The sequence below is a fragment of the Mauremys reevesii genome, linkage group 7, assembly GCF_016161935.1.
Source record: "Mauremys reevesii isolate NIE-2019 linkage group 7, ASM1616193v1, whole genome shotgun sequence".
Taxonomy (NCBI): domain Eukaryota; kingdom Metazoa; phylum Chordata; order Testudines; family Geoemydidae; genus Mauremys; species Mauremys reevesii.
In genome coordinates, this window is record NC_052629.1 from 49,323,203 (window position 1) to 49,348,236 (window position 25,034).

The 25,034-nt window shown below is 41.4% G+C and overlaps 1 protein-coding gene across 3 annotated transcripts in view; it reads right to left on the bottom strand.

Moving 5' to 3' along the window:
• Positions 1–25,034, bottom strand: part of BICC1 (BicC family RNA binding protein 1) — a 222,956-nt gene that overhangs the window by 175,597 nt on the left and 22,325 nt on the right. The window contains exons 1-2 of one of the 3 annotated variants that reach the window (XM_039482062.1): positions 2,356–2,448; positions 1,680–1,724 (exon numbers count right to left, since the gene is read on the bottom strand). The exons of the other annotated variants lie outside the window; for them this stretch is intronic. The gene's annotated coding sequence lies outside the window, so the exon portion shown is untranslated. Of the gene's footprint in view, positions 1–1,679; positions 1,725–2,355; positions 2,449–25,034 lie in introns of those variants that run through there. 3 annotated transcript variants of the gene reach the window in all.

Sequence of the window (25,034 nt, forward strand, 5' to 3'; positions counted from 1 at the left end):
CCTGTGCAGTATCCCTCAGGTGGTGTAGAGTAAGGGTGGTGATTGGCTAAGTTAGTTCAGCTCTCACAATTGTTTAGGACTCTTGGAATGGGACAGATACAAGCATTACTGCAGCTGTACACCACATGGGTATAATTCATAAATTCAAAATGGCTGGGAATTTAAATTGCAGAGTAGTGGACTGTGAAACCCAGTGATGATTGAATCTGGTGATATTCTAAACAAAGAAGAGCTCTCAACCATCCTTGTAGCTGTTTCCATTGCTTCACATTGACTCCATGAAGGACAGAGTGAAAGACATAATACAGTATTCTGATAACTATTATAGTACCATCTTCTTAAAACACAGGGTGTAGCCAATTATTTCATTTTATCATTCATTTGTTGTGTGTTATGTGATGTTATAATCAACTCATATGTGATGTCATATATAATCACTGGTTGCTAAACAGATTTAAATCGTAGGATTATAGACATGTCAGATTGATCAGTAGTCAGAAGGGATAAGTTTGCATTAGGTATCTAAGTAGGGCTAAAACATAAGGCCCACAGGCTCAGGCCTGTAAAATGTCAGCTTAGCCATAGTAGGCCACAGGCTTAAGAAAGACTTAACGTAAGTAAGTGACCAAAGAATGACCCTATGCTACAAGATTATAGGAAAAGGTGTATCAAGGGGTCATAATGCGAAAAATTAAACCGTAAGAGTAATTCTGACTACAAGATACCCGATAATTACATTTTTCTAACAATGCTCATGCGCACAGTGTAAGGTGTAGTCAAAGTCACAAGATAAAAGAGGGCTCCCAGATTGGGTAAAATGAATTCCCTACAGGAAAACTCCAGCAGGAACTACCCCTCTACTGATGATCAGTTGGCAAGGCATCCATCAAACCTGTTGACAGAATACATCAAGAAGAACGGATATGATAAGAAACAAGATCTAAGATGCAGGGTAGGTAGTGATGTGTACATCCTTGAAGGCAAGGAAGAAACATTTAAACTTGATAATGGTAGGCAGGAAAGAGGAAGATCTAGCCAAAGAGAAGAGAGACTTACTCAGATTGACAGGTGAGGAAAATAATTTTAGTTGTTGCATTTTTTAGAGTCTGGAAAGAAATAATGTGAAGACCAAGAGAACAGAAGAAAACTGCAGTAATATACTGGAGGTGACCAGAGCCTGGACAAGGTTAATTTTCCGTGTATGGTGTCAGAAGAAGTCTTAACAGCTTTAACTCAGTGGGAAAAGAGGGGGAATTAAAAGAGGACCTGATGAGAGTCCACAGTATTTGAAAACGTTCAGAGGACAAATAAGGAGCTTGATCTGGCAGTAAGTAATACGAGATGGCATACAGGAGACAGAAATGAGGGAATGGACACAGGGTCAGGTGTGACAAGTTAGATGTGAGAACCATTACCATAGAGATTATTAGCATGCATGGATTCAGCTGTCACAAAGGGATTAAAAAGGGGAGGGAAAAGATAAGAAACCAATGACAGAATCCCCAGGAGACTAGAACCCAGCATGGGAGAAATCACCAAAGCAATGCTGAAAGTAGATTTGGAGCAACAGGAGGAAAAACAAGAGACAATGGCCAATACAATCCTAACAGTGTTTGTTCCACAAGCACAGAGAGAAACTCATTTGTAAACAAAATTTCCACTTTTGCACACTGAATTACCTTTGGTCTCTTTCAAGACTTCATAATTTGGCAGCGACAATCAACCTATGACCAAAATAACCAATACAGTAAAGTCATATTACAGGCTATTGCCTTGTCAGAATATTTTTAAAAAGTCAGTTATTTTAGAGTTGTGTAACTGTAAAATCCATCCAGAATCAATAACTTAACAGACACCATTTGTACTATTTAAATATAGTCTAACTTTTTTTCTCATTTTGTAAAATAAATCAATCTCTAGCAAAGAAGCTTTCTGCCAAATTTCAGCATGGAGCAAATATTTATAGCCAAATTACAGATTGAAAACAGGCTGTGGGATTGGGAGGTGCGTTCTCTCTTTTAAAGATCCTATACAGGGATAACTCATTCTTCAGACTACAGACCTGGGGTCCTTGGTGATCTGGGGTGTAGCATGGCTCGAGATTAGGGACACCAAGTGAGGGTAAGGAAGTGAATGCTTTATCTCCTGCCAGCTCAGACCATGTGTAGAACACTCAGGGCATGTCTGCATGGGGAAATAGACCAGTATAGTCCCATGAAACTCTTCTTCTTTAAAAAAAAAATCTCTCCTTTGTTTTTAAGGAATTTTGTGCTAATGTTATTTTCTCCTGTCTCCAGGGGGGATGAAGGCCCTGGGAGGTGGGAAGATTACAGAGAAAGCTCATCCTACACTCACATCACAGCAGCAGCTCCTGTCCTGCAGGGTTGGGCCTGGTTTCCTGGGCTGGGCATTGCACCTCAGCACACAGAGTCGCAGTGCCACTCCCAGGTTTGGCCTGGATGCCCTCCTGTCATGACGGAGGGATGGCCAGGGCAATTTTGAGGGAGTGGCACTATGACCCCTTGTGCCAAGTCACAATGCCTGGAGCAGGGGCCCCGCCCTGAAAGACAGGAGCCACAGGAGCTGCCGCTGCAGGGTGAGTTTTTCATTTTATGTCATTTTATTTTGTATTATGTCTCATTTATGAAAAACATGGGATAGGCTCTACTTATAGTTATGTCAAAATAGCTATGTAATAATTATCCAGGCACACCTGTGTGGAAACCATTCTGGAATAAAAGTGACCCTATTCTGAAACAACGACTTGGCTTCCAATTTCCCCATGTAGCCAAACCAGGATTATAAAAGGCTCTCCCCTAAGGTAGCATCTTTAAGCAATCATACTAGAGAGACATGGCCCTGTCCAATGTATCAAAGGTAATAAACCATTTATGAGGGTATTAAAAAGCATAGATTAGGAAGAGGCATGTGAATACATCAGGCAGGAAGATTTGAGTATCTTATCCCAAATGTGTGCAAGGCAATTACTCTGCCCTATTAAAGCTATGCTATTAAACAATTTCAGCTATCTCCGTCCATCTCCTACATAGTCATTCAGATATGTTGAAGGATTTCAATTATCTGTGATGGATCACTTATGAAGGAAATTTCTAGCTGGAACGCCCTTTGCAGATCCAATGTCTGGAGAGGTTCTGGCTAATTAAAATTATGTTTACTCCAATGGACAGTTTCCCTATGCACACTAACAAAATTAAAGTGTGGGTAAAAGAGGTATTAGGTCACACAACTTTCTTCTCAATGGAAGTCCAGTTGGCTGGATCAATTCACAAGAGAAGCTGAATGACGTGCTAAAAATATATCTGAAAAGATCCTATGTGATATGTAAAAAGGATCTAAAATTTCACAAGGAGTACCACCATTTTAATGAAATATTGAAGATATATACCTCACCACTACTATGGGGAAACACGGTGTGACATTATTGACGTGAACTGTGACCCTATAAGTCATTTTTGCAACCAAGATCCTATAGTTGCACCAAATCTTGTACAAAGGAAGTCAAGTAAGATGTCTACGGAAAGGTTATAATTTGCTGTTTATGACTGTGCTGTCTGTATGTGTGTCCCCTTTTTGTATTTGAAGTCATAAATATTGGCTATGTACTTGTATCTCAATGGGTTTGAGTCTAAGTAGCATCAGTGAAGCATTTGGTCAGCTTCTTGAGAAAGTACTATTCTGAGTAAGTGCCAAATTAAGAAACACTTAACTGACAATGGACTTTGGGAGACACCAATCCACATTTGAGCTTTCCTCGGAACGTTCAAACTAACATGTAAACAATGGCGTCAGCCTGCAAAAAGCTGAATCATTCATGGACATGTGACTTGTCCAGGTGGCTACAAACTCCATCTTGTTGCTGTGATTTTGAGACCCCAGGGGTCACCCAATGAAACTAATAGGTAGCAGGTTTAAAACAAACAGAAGAAAGTATTTCTTCACCAACGCAGAGTCACCCTGTGGAACTTGATGCCAGAGGATGTTGTGAAGGCCAAAACTATACCTGGGCTCAAAAAAGAACTAGATAAATTCATGAAGGATAGGTCCATAAATGGCTATTGGCCAAGATGGAAAGGGATGCAACCCCATGCTCTGGGTGTCCCTACCCTATGATTGCCAGAAGCTGTGACTGGACAACATGGGATGGATCCCTGGATGATTGCCTGTTCTGTTCATTCCCTCTGAAGCACATGGCACTGGCCACTGTTGGGAGACAGGGCTAGATGGACCATTGGTCTGACCCAGTATGGCCATCCTTATGTTCTCTCTGGAGTTAACACTCAAGAGTGCACTGGGGTATCTGTGGAACTCCCAGAGCATGCAAAATTCCCTCTTTTTCTGAACTGTCTCATGGGAATGGGGAACATATGGAATCTTGCAAAACACTGGATTTCACAGTAGCAGTACACTCTTAGGTGTAAACTCAGAGGACATTTTATACGTCAAACAAGAGAGAGTATTATTATTCACCTCACCAAATAAATAAAGTGTCAGAATGAAGTAAGGTTGCTATATTTTAAATCGTATGTATATTTGACATCTTAATTTTAACCCATTTTAAGGTCAAATCTGGTTCTAGATTTTCCATGCACTCCACCAGTAGTAAGGTAAGCAATATACTCAGCAGGAGGAGGAGCAGCAGCACTTGCACAGATTGCTACTGCTCCAAAAAAAAAATTAAATCAAAAAAACAAAACACGTTACTCGCTTTCTCATACCTCTTGTTCATGTCCATTCCAATCAAGTGTATGCACGTGCACGGTGGCTGGAAGATTTTTCCCTTAGCAGTATCCGTAGGGTTGGCCTGAGCACCCCCTGGAGTCACGCCTTCATGGCGCTCAGTATAGAGCCCTGCTGACCCGCCACCTCTTCAGTTCCTTCTTGCGGGCTACTCCAACAGAGGGGAAGGAGGGTAGGTATTGGAATGGACATGAACAATACATCTCAAAGAACAACAGCTACGAGAAAGTGAGTAACCTTTTATTTTTCTTTGAGTGCTTGGTCATGTCCATTCCAATCAAGTGACTACCAAGCCCAAGTTCAGGAGGCGGGGTTGGAGTTGTCCACTGATTGGAACACTGCTCATTTGAAGGCTGCATCATCTCTGTCCTGCTGGGTAATCGCACAGTGCATGGCGAAAGTGTGTATAGAGGAACACGTCGCCGCTCTCCAGATTTCCTGAGTGGGAACCTGAGCAAGGAATGCTGTAGATGAAGCCTGTGCCCTGGTGGAGTGTGCAGTGATCGGAGGTGCAGAAACAGCTGCCAGGTTGTAGCACTCACGGATACAGGACACTATCCATGACGAGATGCGTTTGGATGACACAGGCTGAGTCGACGCGGCCCCAGGAGGGGATCTGGTACTGTGGCCCGCCTGGAGTCCCACTTCTCTGGATCTCGCCGGAGATGACCAACTGTCCGACTTCTTTTTCTTTTGAGGCACTGGTGAGTGGGATCGGTGCCTGCTCTCAGCCAGGCCTCATGAAGTGCCGTGCCAGTGCCGAGTGTCCCGGGACGAGTCCTTTTTTGGCGCTGAGCTTGACGATGGGCGCGTCGAGGATGACATGTTAGGAGCTGGTTCCCCTGAGCCTGGGTTGGAATGGGGGTGTAGGGCTGCCTCCATGAGGATCACCTTAAGCCGCTGTTCCCCTTCTTTAAGAGTTCTAGGGCGAAACTCGCAGCAGATCTTACAGCGATCCTTTTGGTGACCCTCCTCTAGGCACCGTAAACACGAAGAGTGTGGATCACTCTTTGGCATGTGCTTTGCGCAGGCCACACAGTTTTTAAACCCCGGGGACCCCGGCATACTGCGGCTCCGGGGAGTCTGAACGTGGGGGGGGACCCCAACAACTCTATTACTAAAAACTCTAATTATTAATAACTAATAACTAGGGTAACTACATATAAATAACTACAGAATGTGCTTGCTAAGCAAGGGCTACGGAAACTTCCAGCCAACCATTGTCACTGGTAGTAAGAAGGAACTGAAGGGGTGGCAGGTCAGCAGGGCTCTATATTGAGCGCCATGAAGGTGCTACTCCATGGGGCGCCCAAACCGACCCGATGGGTGCTGCTATGGGAAAAAAATCTTTCAGCCACCGTGCCTGAGTGTGTGCATACACCTGATTGGAATGGACACAAACAAGCACTCGAGAAACAACAGATCTCTTCACAGTTCAAGGCCTCAAAAAGTCTGCCATTCATGGAAGTAAGACAGGGTGAAAGACCTACTAGTGTTGATCTGGGCTGTTGGTATCTCAAGCACCACCTGTCTGCATAAGTGTTGTGAGTGTCTTGCTGACACACTTGCTTATTTTATTCTTTTTAAAGCCAGCAAGAACAGGACAAAATTAGGTGAAGACTAAAAAGAGCAAAAAGTCAAGTAGAAGCATCTTAAAACAGATCAAGCTCTCTCTATAATTCTGTCGCTCAATGTTTTTCAAAGTGCATTCAATAAGGCTAGCTACACCTTAAAATGGCAAACAAATTGGACCCACAGGATGGCTTACTGGGCCCCACAAAATGTCTGGACACAGCCTCAAGATAGAGGACACCCAGAAATAAGCAGAAACAAGCTGACAACCTTCCCAAAGGACTACATATAGTAGGATCTGGACATGCATTGTGGTAGGAGGCAGGCAGAGTAGCTATCAGAGTTGGTGCATGTCAAACATTTTAGATACTTACATAGTTATCTGATGCTAAAATGTGAGACAGGCACATTAATTTACATATGCAGATATTCAAATATCAGAGGTTAGAAGAAGTGACTACTACGCAAAATATCACTTTCAATTTTCAGCAACATATGCTGTTTAGAGAGCTGTTAAATTTCTGATTATAAATCTATACCTTCAATAAAGAGAGAGATGCGGTAGGTAAGGTATTATCTTTTATTGGACCAAGTTCTGCAGATCAGTTTGCTTTTTAAAAAGTTATAACATGTATAGTGCGTGTTGGACTATTCTGTGTGGACAAACCAAGTGCATCAGTTTATGACCCTGGTAGAAGTGCCCTTTTTTGGAGGAGGTGGGTAAGAATCAATATAAATCTAACACCTGTTTATAATTTTTCACTCAGACAGGTTCCTGATTTGCTAACATGAAAGCCCTTTTCATCCACAAACAAAAACATGGAAGTGCTTTTTTCAAGACCAGGCAATGCATAAAGAGAGGTTTTAGGTAATACACATTGGTGCATCATAAGAAATATAGCACAAAGATTGTTTCTAGTTTATTTCAATAAAATCTTATTAAATGGGTTCCAAAAAGAATTAGATAAGTTCATGAAGGATAGGTCCATCAATGGCTATTAGCCAAGATGATCAGGGACGCAACCCCATGTTCTGCATGTCCCTAAACCTCTAACTGCCACAAGCTGCCACTGGGCGACAGGCGATGGATCACTTCATAATTGCCCTGTTCTATTCATTCCCTCCGAAGCACCTGGCACTGTCCACTGTTGGAAGACAGGATACAGGGCAAGAAGGACCACTGGACTGACCCAGTGTGGCCATTCTTATGTTCTTACATATCAATAATACAAAAATATTTATCATACTTCCTCATATTTTACTGATTCCCAGTCTGCAATTTGTGATAAAGTATGTAATTTTCTTGTTTAAGATATATTTGATACTCAACTTTAACTAATGTGCTTCTTTTAGATTTTTATTTTCTTAAACAGTTCTATTTTCTCAGATGATTTTTGCACTGTATTTACTTTGAATAGATTTAACTCATTTTTTCCTTGTTAAGCGTAAAGGACCTAAATACAGAAAATGGAAGGTAGGTACATTATTTTATACCTTATGCAGATAAAATGGAAATTCATATCCAGTTAAGCTTTGGAGGCATTTGATATGGCACAATAATACACACTAGCCTCACATCATTACAGACGTAGATCCTGATCCCTCAAAGGCTTACACACACACTTAAATTTCACACATTTGACTTCAGTGAGACTACGAAGAGCTTGTCTACACTTACACCACTGCTGAACAGGTGCAGCTGCGCCGCTGTAGCTCTTTGTGAAGTCACTATCGATGGACAGGAGAGTTTCTCCTGTTGGCATAGGTACTCCACCTCTCCAAGAGGCGGTAGGAGAAGCCCTCCCTTCAACCTAGCACTGCCTAAACCAGGAGATAGAGATTTTCCACATCCCTGAGAGACATAGTTATAATGAAATAAGTTGGTAGTGTACCAGGGCTAAGAGTATACAATTGTGCATTAAGTCTCTGCAGGATGGTGTCCTAGAGAGGAAAGACCATTACAAATGTTTGTATTTGTTTCAGACAAAAAAAAAAAAAAAGGACTTGAATAATGCAGTTGATGTTTATCAAGTTAAAATAGTCTGCTACACAAATCCCCAATTACAATATACAGTATTTAAAATATTTGGTATCTGATGTTGCCTGGACAAGCCTGAGTAATTATTTGCAAGTAGCAAAGAAACAATAAGCTTTAAAACATTCAGAAACTTAAATCCACGAGATTATCTATTTTTCATACAACCTGGGAGAAGTAGTGCAGCGCCCCCACCCCCCCCAAAAAAAGGGTCAGCAGAAAGTAACCAAGCAAAGCCTGCATCACCCTTTCACCTAAAGCTGTCTCTTGTGGTAGCCATGATATCCAACTTGTAAGATTTTCTCAATGTATGCAGAAAGCTGAACAGCTGTTCTGCAGATTTCCTGTACAAAACCAACTCCCAAGTTTTCTTGCACACTACAAAACAAAAAACAAAAAAAAAAAACCATTTCATCTTACACAGAGCCTTCATGTTATTAAATATGCTGATTCTAGATGTTTTAAGGTAAACCGTCCAGTAAGTTACAAACTCTATTTACACAATTATTTTGGGGAACAACTAATAGAATACTACCTAAAGATTTTATTTAAGCTCGAATTCTTTTTTAGTCTTAACCTTCTCTCAGGAAAAAATATTGAGGAAGCTCCAAAGAGAGTCATTTCTGAATGAAATCTCAAACAGTACATCTAACATCTAGTTAGCTAAACCAGATATTGAAAAATACTGCAAGCATTTTAAAACTTGGGAGCATAAATTTAGACTCCTAGATCAAAGCATTCTAGTTTTCACATGTTAAGTCAATGAGAGCTGTGGTGCTCAAGTTGCAGGTGCTCAGTCTCCAGGATAGAACATTTTGGCCTATGACCTTAACGCTTAGAACGCATAAGATTTCTTGGAATCAGTTTCAAGAAACCTCTCACAGAAGTGGAAAGAGTAATATCCCAATTTTCATGCTCCAAAAGTTCAATTTCTCATTTTACACAGAACTCATAAAAGTGATATGGTAGGTAAATGGGAATAATAAAATGGGAAAAACTCAAAGGAAAAGTAATCTCTTCTGAGTATCAGAGGGGTAGCCTTGTTAGTCTGGATCTGTAAAAGCAACAAAGAATCCTGTGGCACCTTATAGACTAACAGACGTTCTGCAGCATGAGCTTTCGTGGGTGAATACCCACTTCTTCAGATGCAAGAAGTGGGTATTCACCCACGAAAGCTCATGCTGCAGAACGTCTGTTAGTCTATAAGGTGCCACAGGATTCTTTGTTGCTCTTCTGAGTAGCGGTCCCAAATAGGCAGGAAGCTGCTACCTTTCTCTGTATGTGCCTCTTATAAAAATCACTACGACGTGATGTTTCAATGTATCTCAATACCTCTCAAATAGGTATATCTTTAACTGTAGCTCTGGGATTGCTGGAGAATGTCTAGGGGACACTTAAATTCATTCCAATTTTACCAGTATTCCTGGTTCCGGCGATATTCTGAAATCTGAAAATGGAGACTAATGCTAGAACCACAATGAGCTTTTTGTATGTGCCCATTGTACTTCATCCACATCTGATGGATGTCCAAAGGCAGCCATATTTTGGATTATGTATCTTGGAATCAGTTTTTGAAAGTAATTGGAACCAATAAACCATTGGACTGTTGACTGGTACTTCTAAGCCTTCCTATAAAAGGAGGAAAGATGGCGAAAAAGAAAAGATGGCTACATTTTGGAATAACTGCAAATTTATTTCTCATCTTCTGATAGCCATGAGATGCTTTATAAAATCCTTCACACAAATAACTTTGCCTAAAAGATCTGAAATGTGTTTACCATCACAAAGTTTATTAAAAAAATCACAAAAATGTGTTCTAGTGACTTCTATACAATTAGGCTTCCTTCCTAGAATCTGTGGGAGGGGAAAGGGGAATATTTCAAAAACAACCAAGACACTTGACAACTAACTGTTACTTTATTACGAGATCATTACAGTCTTCTCCTGAAACATAAACAGACTACCTATTTAACGCTGGCTACTTCTTTCACTCTGTCTGTAGTGTCCGTGCTTAAGTTTATTTATTGTATTATAATTAGGACTGTCAAGCAATTAATTTTTTTAATCACGATTAAGCACACTGTTAAACAATAATAGAATACCATTTAAATATTTTTGGCTGTATTCTACATTTTCAAATATTGATTTCAATTACAACACAGAATATAAAGTGTACAGTGCTCCCTTTATATTGTTTATTACAAGTATTTGCACTGTAAAAAACAAAAGAAATTATATTTTTCAGTTCTCCTAGTACAAGTATTGTAGTGCAATCTCTATCATGAAAGTTGAACTTACAAATGTAGAATTATGTAAAAAAAACAAAAAACCCTGCTTTCAAAAATAAAACAACGTAAAATTTTAAAGCCTGCAAGTCCACTCATTCCCTCTTCTTGTTCAGCCAATTGCTCAGACAACCAAGTTTGTTTACATTTGCAGGAGATAATGCTGCCCGCTGCTTGTTTACAATGTCACCTGAAAGTGAGAACAAGACTTCTCATGGCACTGTTGTAGCCAGTGTCGCAAGATATTTACATGCCAGATGTGCTAAAGATTCTTATGTCCCTTCCTGCTTCAACCACCGTTCGACGGGACGTGTGTCCATGCTGATGACAGGTTCTGCTTGATAACAATCCAAAGCAGTGCGGACCGAAATATGTTCATTTTCATTATCTGAGTCAGATGCCACCAGCAGAAGGCTGATTTTCTTTTTTGGTGTTTTGGGTTCTGTAGTGTTGCTCTTTTAAGACTTCTGAAAGCATGCTCCGCACCTTGTTCCTCTCAGATTTTAGAAGGCACTTCAGATTCTTAAACCTTGGGCCGAGTGCTATAGTTATCTTTAGAAAACTCACATTAGCACCTTCTTTGCGTTTTGTCAAATCTGCAGTTAAAGTGTTCTTAAAATGAACAAAATGTACTGGGTCATCATCCGAGACTGCTATAACATGAAATTTATTGCAGAATGCAGGTAAAACAGAGCAGAAGACATGCAATTCTCCCCCAAGGAGTTCAGTCACAAATTTAATTAACACATTTTTTTCCTTTTTACAAGTGTCATCAGCATGGAAGCATGTCCTCTCAAACGGTGGCCAAAGCATGAAGAGCAATAAGTATGTTTAGGATATCTCAGACGAAAATACCTTGCAATGTCAGCTACAAAAGTGTCATGCAAATGCCTGTTCTCACTTTCTGGTGACATACTGTAAACAAGAAAAGGGCAGCATTATCTCCTGTAAATGTAAACAAACTTGTTTGTCTTAGTCCTACTTCTTGTGCAGCCAATCACTGAGTGGACTTGTAGGTGCTGAAGTTTTACATTGTTTTGATTTTGAATGCAGTTATGTAACAACAACAAAAAATCTACATTTGTAAATTTCACTTTCACAACACAGAGATTGCACTATAGTACTTGTATGAAGTGAAATGAAACATACTATTTCTTTTGTTTATCATTTTTAGAGTGCAAATATTTGTAATCAAAAACATACATTTTGATTTCAGTTACAACACAGAATACAATATATATGAAAATGTAGAAAAACAACCAAAATATTTAATACATTTCAATTGGTATTCTATTGTTTAACAGTGCAATTAATTTTTTTAATCGCGATTAATTTATGTGAGCTAATTGCGTGAGTTAACTGTGATTAATCGACAGCCCTAATTATAAAGTCTCTTCCGTGCTCCATTTTATTATGTGCATAAATATGGGTATAAGTGAGTAATTTCAGGCACTCGTGTTTGAAAATAATGGCTTATGTTTTAGTTTCCAATTGTACTATTTTCCAGGCCTTTGAAGAATCTTTATTCACAGATTATATAGTTCATAAAATAAGATACCTCATAAAATACACGCAATATAGGAGATAAAAAGAAATCTCTTAAATTAAACCAATTGTATTTCTCTAGCAAAAAACAAGCCTCTTGGAGGCTAAACTTTCTATACCAATTATTTCAATTAAATGAACAAACAATTGGCCTTGATTAAAAGAGGCCTGCAAACAGTGGAATCTGAAACTGAACTAGTAACAGCTGTAAGTCAAAAAGCTCAGAATTTGGTCTGAAAATAGACATAATTCCATTTTCACTAAAACATTCAAAAAGTTTTTTGTTTTCATTTCAATGCAGAGCAAATATAAAATTTTAAAACTCCAGAGCTGCTGTAAAATGTCCTCTACTCAGCTGTAATCTAAGGTTTTTAAAAGTTCCACCTCTACCACGACTGTGTAAGAGGCTGCCAGTGGGGCCTAGTGGCAGGGCCGGCTCCAGGCACCAGTCCAGCAAGCAGGTGCTTGGGACGGCCAACGGAGATGGATGACACATCTGGCTCTTCGGCGGCGGGTCTTTCACTCCCTCTCGGAGAGAAGGACCAGCCGCCGAATTGCCACAGAAGACTGAAGCAGCGGTGGTAGAGCTGATAGCAACTTTTTTTTTTTCCCCCCTGCTTCAGGCGGCAAAAACCCTGGAGCTGGCCCTGCCTAGTGGCTCCAAAATAAGGAGTCCCACTGTACATTTTAGGCTTGGCAAGCTGGTAGTTTGACCACTTCTTATTTGACCTTGGTCAAATATTGTCCAATATTCAAGCAAGCATGTCCTTTGTAGGCAGCGACCTATCTTTTCTATTGCATGATAGTGCCATCTGTTAGCAAGTCTACTTAAATGTCTTGATCGCTCACTTTACTACATGTTAATGCCACCTGCTGGGAAAAAGGTAAAATAACTGAAAGCTGAGCATCTTGATCAGCTGGAATCACCTAGAACAAACATTATAATACATTTATTCGTATACCAGGCCATCTACATACATGGCAGCTTACACAACAAATTAAACAAGGTAAAGGACATACAAGCTTTCCCCAAAAGCTAACAATATAAACTGATGATTCAAACACACAAATTAACTCAGAAGGGAACCAGGGAGGAAAAGGAGGGTTCAGACATTAATCCTCCTCCCACAACACAAGGAGAAAAGATGCACAACCACTAAGCCTCTCCCCAACAGCAAAAGTATCACAGCTATTAGACATCCTTAACACCTCCCCCTCTCTTAACAAAGCTAACAACTCACATTACATGCCCACATAAATACTCCCCCCGCCCTGCTTCTTCCCTCTCAACAAGAGTCCCCTTCATAACCATATATACACACAAGCATCCCCAGGCAAATCTTGCTGATGACTTCAAAAATTCTATGCTAATGAGGGAGAGGGTGACATCTTTGTAGAGGCCCTTTACTTCCTGCTCTTTTCCTCCTCCTCTCGCTACTTATGCATCAATTGGGCTCTGAGCCCCCCACCCTTCCATGTGATCTGAGAGTCTATAAAAGGTCCTTCCTAGGAGGTAAACGGGCAACATGCCCCCAACACATTTCAATTGTCTGAAATTTTCTGGAACAATGACCATCAGAAACAGCACTGACTGACTATTAGTAGACTGAAATACAAGAGATCCTTCATACTGAAAAAGCATTGCAGAAGTAGTGAGACATTAATAACAGTAGTGAGTCATTAACAACAGTAATGATGCAGAATTGACTAACGAGTGACAATGAGAATGAGGTTAATTCCCTTTCTTCATCTTCTAATAAGGATTTTGCTACTCCATCCACTTCATCATTGAAAACTTCTGCCCTCCTTGATAGTCTTCACATGTTCATCAAATTGGTATTAAGAGGTTTTGGGACAGAAAGTCCCATAATAAGAAAAACAAACGTAATCATACATTTGCTAGCAGTATTTATTCCAGCAATTCATTTCATGTGGTAGAAAAACCTTATATGCTAGAAGTTTTTCATATGCTGTGTCCAATTTACAAAGTACCAAGTTAGAAATGGCTTTCAGAAGCAGACAATGTGAAGAAGAATTGGCGTTCTTATTGCAGAAGCGCCTTATGTGCCTCTAGTGCCTGATGGATGGAGCAACATGCACAGTGAGGGTGTCATACGCTTCATGGAAACAACTCCATAAACAGTGTTTTATTCATTCCAATGTACAACTGAGCCTCACCACACAGCCCAATCTATTGCTGAGTGGTTTAAAATTACAATCAAACAGGTGGGTCCACCACAGGCTATTTTAGTTGTGACTCACCAATACGGCTAATATGAAACCTGCTTGAGCTTTGTTAATAAATTATCACCCACACCTGTGTTATGAATGTGCTGCCCATACAATGAATTTCATTGGTGATGCTGAAGATCTGACATCCTTCTCATCATGTCAAAGGTGAAAAAAACATTGTCACGTACCAGCAGCCATTTTTCAGCACCATTTAGTAAAGCACTCAGTTTCACACACTGGGAATAACTCTTGTAAGATACTCACTGACTATCTTACAAAGGGGCTATCCTTAAATCATACAAGATTTTTTTTTAATGATTTTCAAGGTCCACTCACCCTCTTGAAACACAAACACACAAAATTAACATCCCATCCACTCTATCATGCATTAAATAATGTATAGACAGCCCCTATTCAATGTCTCAGTTATTCAAATATGTAAGAAGACTCTTCAATCAGCTGTTGTTGAAGCCAAGGTGGCCAGATGTTGCCCCCCGAGTAATCAGCACTGACATTCTTGATGATGATGTCTTTTGGATGAGAAACTAAAAGTTAATTTTACAGCTTGAACCCTTAGCTCAGTCCATTCAGAATATAGAAAATAATAGTTCTACGTTGTCCAATGACAAGAACAAATTCCTGAATGTTAAGAAAAATTAGTGAGAATACTGAACAGACTACTTACAAATGCTGAAGAGAAAATGATAATAGACAAAATAACATCAAGAAAAATAATCAAGTGATTGCATAATGCTGCTGTCTACCTTCCTGATCCATGCTTTCAGGGCCAAGACCTTTCTGACGATGAATTCAATTCAGATTGTGACTTTGTGGTTTGTCTCCTTTGGGGACTTAGTCCCTATAATACTGCTTTGGAAAGGGAGTGAAACTGGGCTCAGAGATTGTCCCCCCAAAAACCCCAAATGACTAGCAATCTCCCTGATTTCAAAGAGGCTGGGTTTATTGTCTCCTCTCCCCCACAGGTTCCCATTCTGAGTCTCTGAACTCACCAGAAGATCTACTCCTCTTCCACATGGAATTCACCTGGACCACATGGGTCTGAGTTTTCCTTGGAGGCCCCAGCCTGAAATATCAGTAGGGGAAATCCACAGCAGGCTGTTATTGAGGTGATAGCAGGCGAGAGTACTAGGCCTGAAGGCCCAAGTGCACTCTCTTATATTGGCAGCATCAATGTTGTGTCCACTGTCCCGAGGAGAGGCTGATGGGGAGGAGCCATCTGAGCTCTGCAGTCAAGACAATGGCTGCTGGTGCAAGCTCTAGGGACTTAGGTGAAATCTTCCAATTAACACATGGCCCTTCTGCCATTGTTCCTTACATGGATATGGGAGAGAGGGAGCCATTTGCTCCTGCAATCAGTTTTTCCAACCCTGCCTGCTTCCTTTCCTGCACAGGGAGAGAGGCCAGGGCAAGCCACTGGGACTACGCTGCTCAGACAGTACATGCATTTTGCCCAGCAGAGCTGGCCTTTCTGATCCTGCCTGACTTCTTTCTTCCCACAGGAGATGGGCAGAAGCAACCTAGACCAGAATGGGCTGTGAGGTGGAAAGAGAGCAGGCTGAGCTTCTTAACAAGGCACTCAATGAGGGGGAGAGGTAGAAGACAGACTCTGGTTCTGCCCCCAAGCTGCAAGCAGGGTGAAGTACCCATTTTAATGGCTCTGTGTCCCTTAGCATAATGAAGACACACCTTTCTCGATACAAGGGAACATGTAATATTTCATAAGTAGGGCCCATTCACGGTCCATTTTGGTCAATTTCACAGTCATGGGCTTTTTAAAATAATAAATTTCATGATCTTAGATATTTAAATCTGAAATTTCACAGTATTGTAATTGTAGGGGTCCTGACCCAAAAAGGAGTTGGGGAGGAACGCAAGGTTATTATAGGGGGGATTGTAGTACTGCTACCCTAACTTCTGCATTGCTGCTGAAGGCAGCACTGCCATCAGAACTGGGCGGCCGGAGAGAGGCAGCTGCTGGCTGGGAGCCCAGTTCTGAAGGCAGAGCCGCCACCAACAGCAGTGCTGAAGTAAGGATGGCATGGCATGGCCACCCTTACTTCTGCATTGCTGCTGACTGGGTGCCTGGCTAACACTCACTGCTCTCCGGCCACCCAGCTCTGAAGACAGTGCAAAAGTAAGGGTGGAAATACTGCGACCCCCCTTAAAATAACCCCTGCAACTCCTTTTTGGGTCAGGATCCTCAATTTGAGAAACGCTGGTCTCCCCTCTGAAATCGGTATAGTATAGGGTAAAAGCTCACAAAAGCTATAGGGTAAAAGCGACCTGATTTCACAGTCCGTAGTGCGTTTTTTATGGACGTGAATTTGATAGGGCCCTATTCATCAGTGTTCAAAGCAGAGAGGATGAGAGTGAGGAGGGAAAGAATTTTGACTTTGATAACTGCCAAACACACCAAAGCTCTACTTGCAATAGAATGAGGACTGAGGGCATTCTTTCCATTTGTTAAGTGTTCAACCCTCTTCCAATGCCTAACCACTCTTTTTTCTTGTATAAGCATACCAATAGATATTGTATGGTACATTAATAGGAGAAAATGTAGCAAGGCTCTAAAAAAAATTAAACAAAAACTCTACAGCTTCAGATAAAAACATACTCTTCTTTTCAGATAGCCCTGCTTGTTATGAGTCATTCACAGATGTGAAGTTAAAGGACAGGAGCCAAGTTTAGGCCAAAGACAACATGTTACACAGCAACCAGTTTAAGTCTGTTTCTCTGCAGTTTACGTGCTTTATGTTAAAAAGAAAACTTTTTCTAACCCAACACTGAGACACTATCAGAATGAATAATCGTCAAACTCACAAACATCCTTGCTGATTGGACGTGCACCTTGATCTATGAGGGGAGAATTTAAAAAAAAAAAAAAAAAAAAAAAAGAGTCTGCCCCCCAGAAACTAAGGCTACAATCTTAAAATCCCAAATAAAATAGGAGCAAAAAAAATACAAAACAAAAACACAAACACAGAGAGAGGGAGCTTGTTGGGGTTATGGAGTTAGATATATTCACACTGCTCTTTGATAAGCCATCAGGGGAGTGACACTGACAAGTGACCTACTGTCCAAGCAATCCAGAAAGTATTTGCTTATGCAACATATTTGTCTCTATCTCACACACCCCAAAACAAAACCCCACAGCCTGCGTTTTCCAGATTAGCACCTCCCCTCTGAAAAGATGGAGTATTAACACTGTTTGCAACTCATTTTGGCAGGCATATAGGCTCCCCGTGATCCTTAGTAGGAGGGAATGTATGATAGTTTAGATGTCAAATTTTTAACTTGAGAACTTTGGACAATGACCTCACATTTAGCCTTAATCAGCTGGATTGAAAACAGAAGGATCCCCTAAGATATATTATCTTTCCTAGAGATTGTTCAAATACATGGTGAACCACAGAAATTACAAATTAAAAAGAACATTTTTGGTCAGCTAGTCTCCATCCCACTTCAAATACAGGATTCCTTACAGTTTATTTTCTACTATTTGTCCAGTTTTAATGTTCTATATCTACTATAATTTTCCATATACAAAGTAATTCTAAATATACTCTCACAAGTATACAAATTTAAACACACACACACACACACACACACACACATCTCTTTTGATTAATGCTCTAAATGTTAATCCTATCTTTTCCCATTTTGACACACTTCCCAAAATCTGTAGCAGCTGAGGTGTCTGATCATGCATTTGTACCATATTCTTTAATAAATTAATTAACTGGATTTTTAGTTTCTAAGTAGAGTGCAACACTCAGTCTAGATTGCATTTATAGTGCATCAGACAACTGAAATTCTTACTGAAAGAAAGACCCCTGTAGCAGATATGCAAAATAATAAGTGACAAAGAAAGTAAATGGGGTGCTCCAATACACCCTTTTATTAAACAAGAATGAGGAAATGGTCATTAAATTGAAAGACAAAAGATTTTAGACTAAAGTAAGTCTTTTATACAAAACATAACTTGGGCTATGTCTACAATGCCCAACAATTCAGACTACAAGATATCACAGGCCAAGTGTTGAGTAAAATTTACAACAAAATTTTTTTAAAAGTTAAAGACCCCAACCCTGCAAATACTTACAAGTTTGAAGTTGAGTAATTGTAATCCCACTGAACTAAGGACATGCATAAGGATAATGAAAACATCCACAGTTACATTTTCATAAGTTAAAAAATGGAAAGGATTATACAAATCCTTATACTTCAAGGTATCAGATGACCATTGGAATGGCATAAAACTTCTTAATTTGTAATGTTCGTGATTTTCAAAATATAGGAAATATTTTGTTCCAAATTGGCTAATTCCTGGATCTCACTGAACTAGCCAGGTTTGAACAAAAATCAGCTAAACTAGTAAAGAATTCACAAAATTTTAGTTCTGAATACGAAAGGATGTTTTGTGAAGCAGATTGAGTTCAAATGCCAAACCAATTTCATGCAAACTTACAAACTGTAAAACAATTGTATAAAGAATGGCATGGGGGAGCATCATAGTAGAACTTGAAAAGGTGCTGTGCCAAAATACACCTCTACCCAGATATAACGCTGTCCTCAAGAGCCAAAAAGTCTTACCGTGTTATAGGTGAAACCGGTGGATCAAAGCAAGTTCGATATAATGCAGAGTGCACAGCCCCGCCCCGCCCCCCCAGAGCGCTGCTTTACCGCGTTATATCCAAATTTGTGTTATATCAGGTCATGTTATATCGAGATAGAGGTATACATTGTTACTTAGTCCACCTCATTCTTAAAACACAACTTTTGTAATCTTGATTTCCAAAGTATCCTAAATTTAGCGATGTAGTACACTGCAACTGAAATTGGTGTTGATTCCCCAGCCATTACCACATATATTGTAAACAAGTAATCCAAATAATTATTCAAACCACATATTACTACAAAATCAACATTATCAAGCTACTTTTTAAAGTTTATTCATGGTTATCAAGATCTTCCTGCTTTCAAGAGACTGAGGAAATGAAGTCATTGTTTAGGTAAGAAGATCAAAGCACAACAGAAACATAGAGCATTCTGGTAAAGGTGAAAGAGTTATATTTTCACAGCTGTTTATATCTAGATGTTTTCAAAATCTACATCCATCTTTCCTTATTACCAGCTCCTATATTTAAAAAGAGGGTATTAAAAAAAACAACAACGGTGTACAGCTCCTTGATTCAGAATTAAATAGAACCACCACCAACTTTGTTCTTCTTTTATAAACATTAAAAGTAAGATGCCAAGTTGTATAGTTAGGATTTATAGATATGATTTATTGCAAAATAAAGTTTGCATTGTTTAAATTGTAATAGCAAAATTTAGTAGTGACCCCATGCTAAGTGTCCGTTTTTTAAGATCAGACGACTATACAGAAAAATACACACAGTGTTAACCTTTAAAGTGTATTGCTACTATTTTCACTCAGTCTGCAGATTGTTTTGCACATTAAAAGTCAGGATGCAACTGCTGAGGACAGTTTTTTCAATCTGTCTTCTATCAAAAATGTTCCAAATCTTAAAAGTTAAAGTGATTGTTGAGTGAAACAGCTCCATTAATCTTACCTCTTAAATTCAATCATTACTGTTTCAGAAATTCCATACCTCTTTTCACTCAATGCTAGAAAGTCACTTACAGTACTGGATTGAGGGAGAAGGCTAAGTTTCCCCTTCTAGCTACCTTATCAAGATATGCATATATTCTAAATTGAAAACAGAAACACAGAATACTAAGCATACTGCAGACAAGTTCTACTTGCAGAAGTTCAGCATTGAATTCTTAGCAGGTTGTCTTTTATTATTTTTATTATTAAAGTCTTGCTCATAAGAGGCCTTGGTCATCCTTCTCTACTGACGCAAGCACAACTAAATAAGGATACGTCTACACTATGGGATTATTCCGAATTTACATAAACCAGTTTAGCAAAACAGATTATATAAAATCGATTGCGCGCGGCCACACTAAACACATTAAATCGGTGGTGTGCGTCCACGGTCCGAGGCTAGCGTTGATTTCTGGAGCATTGCACTGTGGGTAGCTATCCCGTAGCTATCCCATAGTTCCCACAGCCTCCCCCGCCCGTTGGAATTTCCGGGTTGAGATCCCAGTGCCTGATGGGGCAAAAATCATTGTCGCGGGTGGTTCTGGGTACAGCCTCACCCCTCCCTCCCTGAAAGCAGCAGACAACCGTTTCGCGCCTTTTTTGCTTGGTGAACTGTGCAGACACCATAGCACAGCAAGCTGAGTATTATGCTCAGCTCAATACCGCAATGGTGGATGTTTTAAACACCTCGCGCACTCTCGTGCAGTATATGGTGAACCAGGACCTTCAAACCGAGGCGAGGAGGAGGCAGATACGGCAGCGTGGTGATGACAGTGATGAGGACGTAGACACAGAATTCTCTCAAACCGCGGGCCCCTGCGCTTTGGAGATCCTGATGGTAATGGGGCAGATTCTATCCATTGAACGCCGATTTTGGGCCCGGGAAACAAGCACTGACTGGTGGGACCGCATTGTGTTGCGGGTGTGGGACGATTCCCAGTGGCTGCGAAACTTTCGCATGCGTAAGGGCACTTTCATGGAACTTTGTGACTTGCTTGCCCCTGCCCTGAAACGCCATAATACCAAGATGAGAGCAGCCCTCACAGTAGAGAGGAGAGTGGCGATAGCCCTGTGGAAGCTTGCAACGCCAGACAGCTACCGGTCAGTCGGGAATCAATTTGGAGTTGGAAAATCTACTGTGGGGGCTGCTGTGATGCAAGTAGCCAAAGCAATCACTAAGCTGCTGCTACGAAAGGTTGTGACTCTAGGAAACGTGCAGGCCATAGTGGATGGCTTTGCTGCACTGGGATTCCCTAACTGTGGGGGGGCGATAGATGGAACCCATATCCCTATCTTGGCACCCAGTACGTAAACCGGAAGGGGTACTTTTCAATGGTGCTGCAAGCACTGGTGGATCACAAGGGACGTTTCACAAACATCCACGTGGGATGGCCAGGGAGGGTTCATGACGCTCGCGTATTCAGAAGCACTACTCTGTTTAAACGGCTGCAGCAAGGGACTTACTTCCCAGACCAGAAAATAACAGTTGGGGATGTTGAAATGCCTGTCGTTATCCTGGGGGACCCAGCCTACCCCTTGATGCCATGGCTCATGAAGCCATACACAGGCAGCCTGGACAGTGGTCAGGATCTGTTCAATTACAGGCTGAGCAAGTGCAGAATGGTGGTGGAATGTGCATTTGGCCGTTTAAAGGCACGCTGGCGGACATTACTGACTCGCTCAGACCTCAGCCAAACCAATGTCCCCTATGTTATTGCTGCTTGCTGTATTCTCCACAATCTCTGTGAGAGTAAGGGGGAGACCTTTATGGTGGGGTGGGAGGCTGAGGCAAATCACCTGGCCGCTGATTACGCGCAGCCAGACACCAGGGAGATTAGAAGAGCACACCAGGAAGCGGTGCGCATCAGAGAAGCTTTGAAAACGAGCTTCATCAATGGCCAGGGTACAGTGTGACTGCTGTGTTTGTTGATGAACACCCAACCCCCTTGATTGACTCATTCCCTGTAAGCAACTCACCCTCCCCTTTCGAGTACAGTTTACTTATGCAAATAAAGTCACTCTCGTTTAAAAATCATGAATTCTTTATTAATTCATTATAAAAAGAGGGAGAGAAGTAAGGGTGTGGTTTGGGAGGAGGATAGGAAGGATGGAGAAGGCCATTAAAAAAATTTCACATTAACGACAGCCTTCTCGTTGGGCTGTCCACGGGGGTGGAGTGGGCGGGTGCACGGAGCCTCTCCCCTCTTCGTTCTTACACGTCTGGGTGAGGAGGATATGGAACATGGTGAGGGTTGATGGTGGTTATACAGGGGCTGCAGCGGCACTCTGTGATCCTGCTGCCGTTCCTGAAGCTCCACCAGACGCCGGAGCATGTCAGTTTGATCACGCAGCAGCCCCAGAGTTGCATCCCGCCACCGCTGGTCTTCCTGCCGCCACCTCTGATTTTCCTGCCGGTCTTCCTGCCGCCACCTCTCATCTCGGGTGTCTCTCCTGTCCTCACGTTCACTGGCATCTTTCCTGTAATTTGATACCACGTCCTTCCACTCATTCAGATGAGCTCTTTCATTGCGTGTAACTTCCATAATATCCGAGAACATTTCATCTCTCGTCTTCTTTTTCCTCCGCCTTATCTGTGCTAGCCTTTTGGGATGGAGGAGGGATGCTTGAAAAATTTGCAGCTGCATGAGGGAGAGAAATATTTAAAAAGATACATTTTACAGAACAATGGTTATACTCTTTCACAGTGAACAGCACTATTCACCTTACATAGCACATGTGATTTCCCTACAAGGTCGCATTTTTCATCTTAATAGTGAGTGCCTGCAGCTCTGGAGTTACAGATCTCACAGACACAGGTCCAGGCATCAGAATTCAGCTTGCATGTGGCCATGGTAAGCCACTGTCTTTCGGCTTCTGCAGTGATTTACCCCTCCCCCCAATGCATGGCTAATACCACGCTAGCTCCCTGCTAATCAACACCCTTCCCACCCCCCCACCCACTGCGTGGCTGGTAGCTTGGGGAAGCCCCACTGACCAAACACAAAAAAGATCATCGGCATTTCATTCCTCCCCTCCCCCCACTTGGCTACGTGGAGGAAAGGATTTTTTTTAAGCTGCTGCAGTCCACGAACCCAGTAGGAAAATGGCCATCCCACTTACTTAAATTCCTGATTTTTAACCACGTTATCCTGAACGATATCACTTTGCTGAGGATAACACAGCGAGATAAAGAACGGATGCTTCTTGAATGCCAGCAATCACCGGGACCATACGCTGCTATGCTTTGCCATGCAATGATACCTGATTACTTGCTACATGCATGGTGTGGTAAAGTGTCCTACCATGGTGGGCTGAACAAGGCTGCCTTGCCCAGAAACCTTCTGCAAAGGCTTCTGGAGTACCTACAGGAGCGCTTCATCGAGATGTCCCTGGAGGATTTCCTCTCAATCCCCGGACATGTTAACAAACTTTTCTAAGTAACTATACTGTCTGCGAATGCATCCCAAGTCCTCAGGGCAAATCAATCATTAAAAAACGCTTGCTTAAAAAACAATGTTTGCTATTTACAAAGGTACACTCACCAGAGGTCCCTTCCATGGCGTCATTGTCTGGGATAGTTGCTTGGGAGGGCTGGGAGGAGGGTAATTCAGTCAGGGTGATAAAAAGCTCCTGGCTGCTGGGGCCCACGGAGTGCTGTGTGCTCTCTGCTAGGTCGTCCTCCTCTTCTTCATCTTCATCTTCCCCGTCTGCATAATCCTCAGACATGGCAGAGATTACAACCCCCACCTCGAAATCCACGGTCAGGGGTGGGGTACTTGTGGCGCAGCCCCCTAAAATTGCATGCAGCTCAGCATAGAAGCGGCATGTTTTTCGACCTGCCCCGGACCTTCTGTTTGCTTCTTTGGTTTTCTGGTAGGCTTGTCTGAGCTCCTTAACTTTCACTCTGCACTGCACTGAGTCCCTGCTGTGGCCTTTATCCGGCATAGCCTTAGAAATTCTTTCAAATACTTTTTCATTTCGTCTTTTGGAACGCAGTTCTGTTAGCCCTGAATCCTCTCCCCATATAGCGATCAGATCCATTACCTCCCGTGCAGTCCATGCTGGGGCTCTTTTTCGATTCTCAGGAGACTGCATTGTTACCTGTGCAGATGAGCTGTGCGTGGTCACCTGTGCTGATGAGCTCTCCACGCTGGGGAAGCAGGAAATGAATTTCAAAAGTTCGCGGGGCTTTTCCTGTCTACCTGGCCAGTGCATCCGAGTTCAGAATGCTGTCCAGAGCGGTCAGTGGTGCACTGTGGGATACCACCCGGAGGCCAATACCGTCGATTTGCGGCCACACTAACCCTATTCCAATATGTTAATCCCGATATTAGCGCTACTCCTCTCGTCGGGGAGGAGTACAGAAACCGATTTAAAGAGCCATTAAAATCGATATAAGGTGCCTCCTAGTGTGGACGGGTGTGGCGTTAAATCGGTTTTACGCTCCTAAAACCGATTTAAACACCTAGTGTAGACCAGGCCTCAGTCCCATTGTACCAGCACATCTCTGAATTTCATGTGAATGTTCAAGGAACATATAAGTGCACAGAAAAAAATTAAACAACCCTTTGACGGCAACTACTGAAACTACTACTGAAAAAACAGTATCTTGTTCTGCACAAATTCTTTTTCTAATTTATAGTTATTATTCAAAACTTAGTTCTCAAAATACTTCCAATAAACTAGCTAGCAGAATCAATCATCAAAGCATGACCTGGAGTAGACTATTGAAACATTTTCATTTAGACAAATAAAAAGCATTGTTAGGAAAATTTAAGCTTCTCTCCATTTATCCACACAAAAACAAGGCATTTAATATGGAAACAGCAATAAACAAACTTCTTCTAGAGTGACAGATAAATGAATATTCCATGAAAATCTGAAAGTGAGTACTACTGCAAACTGGATTATAAAAATGAGCTTTAATGCTTCAAAAAAACAAAAACAAAAAACAAAAAACACCTCTTCTTTC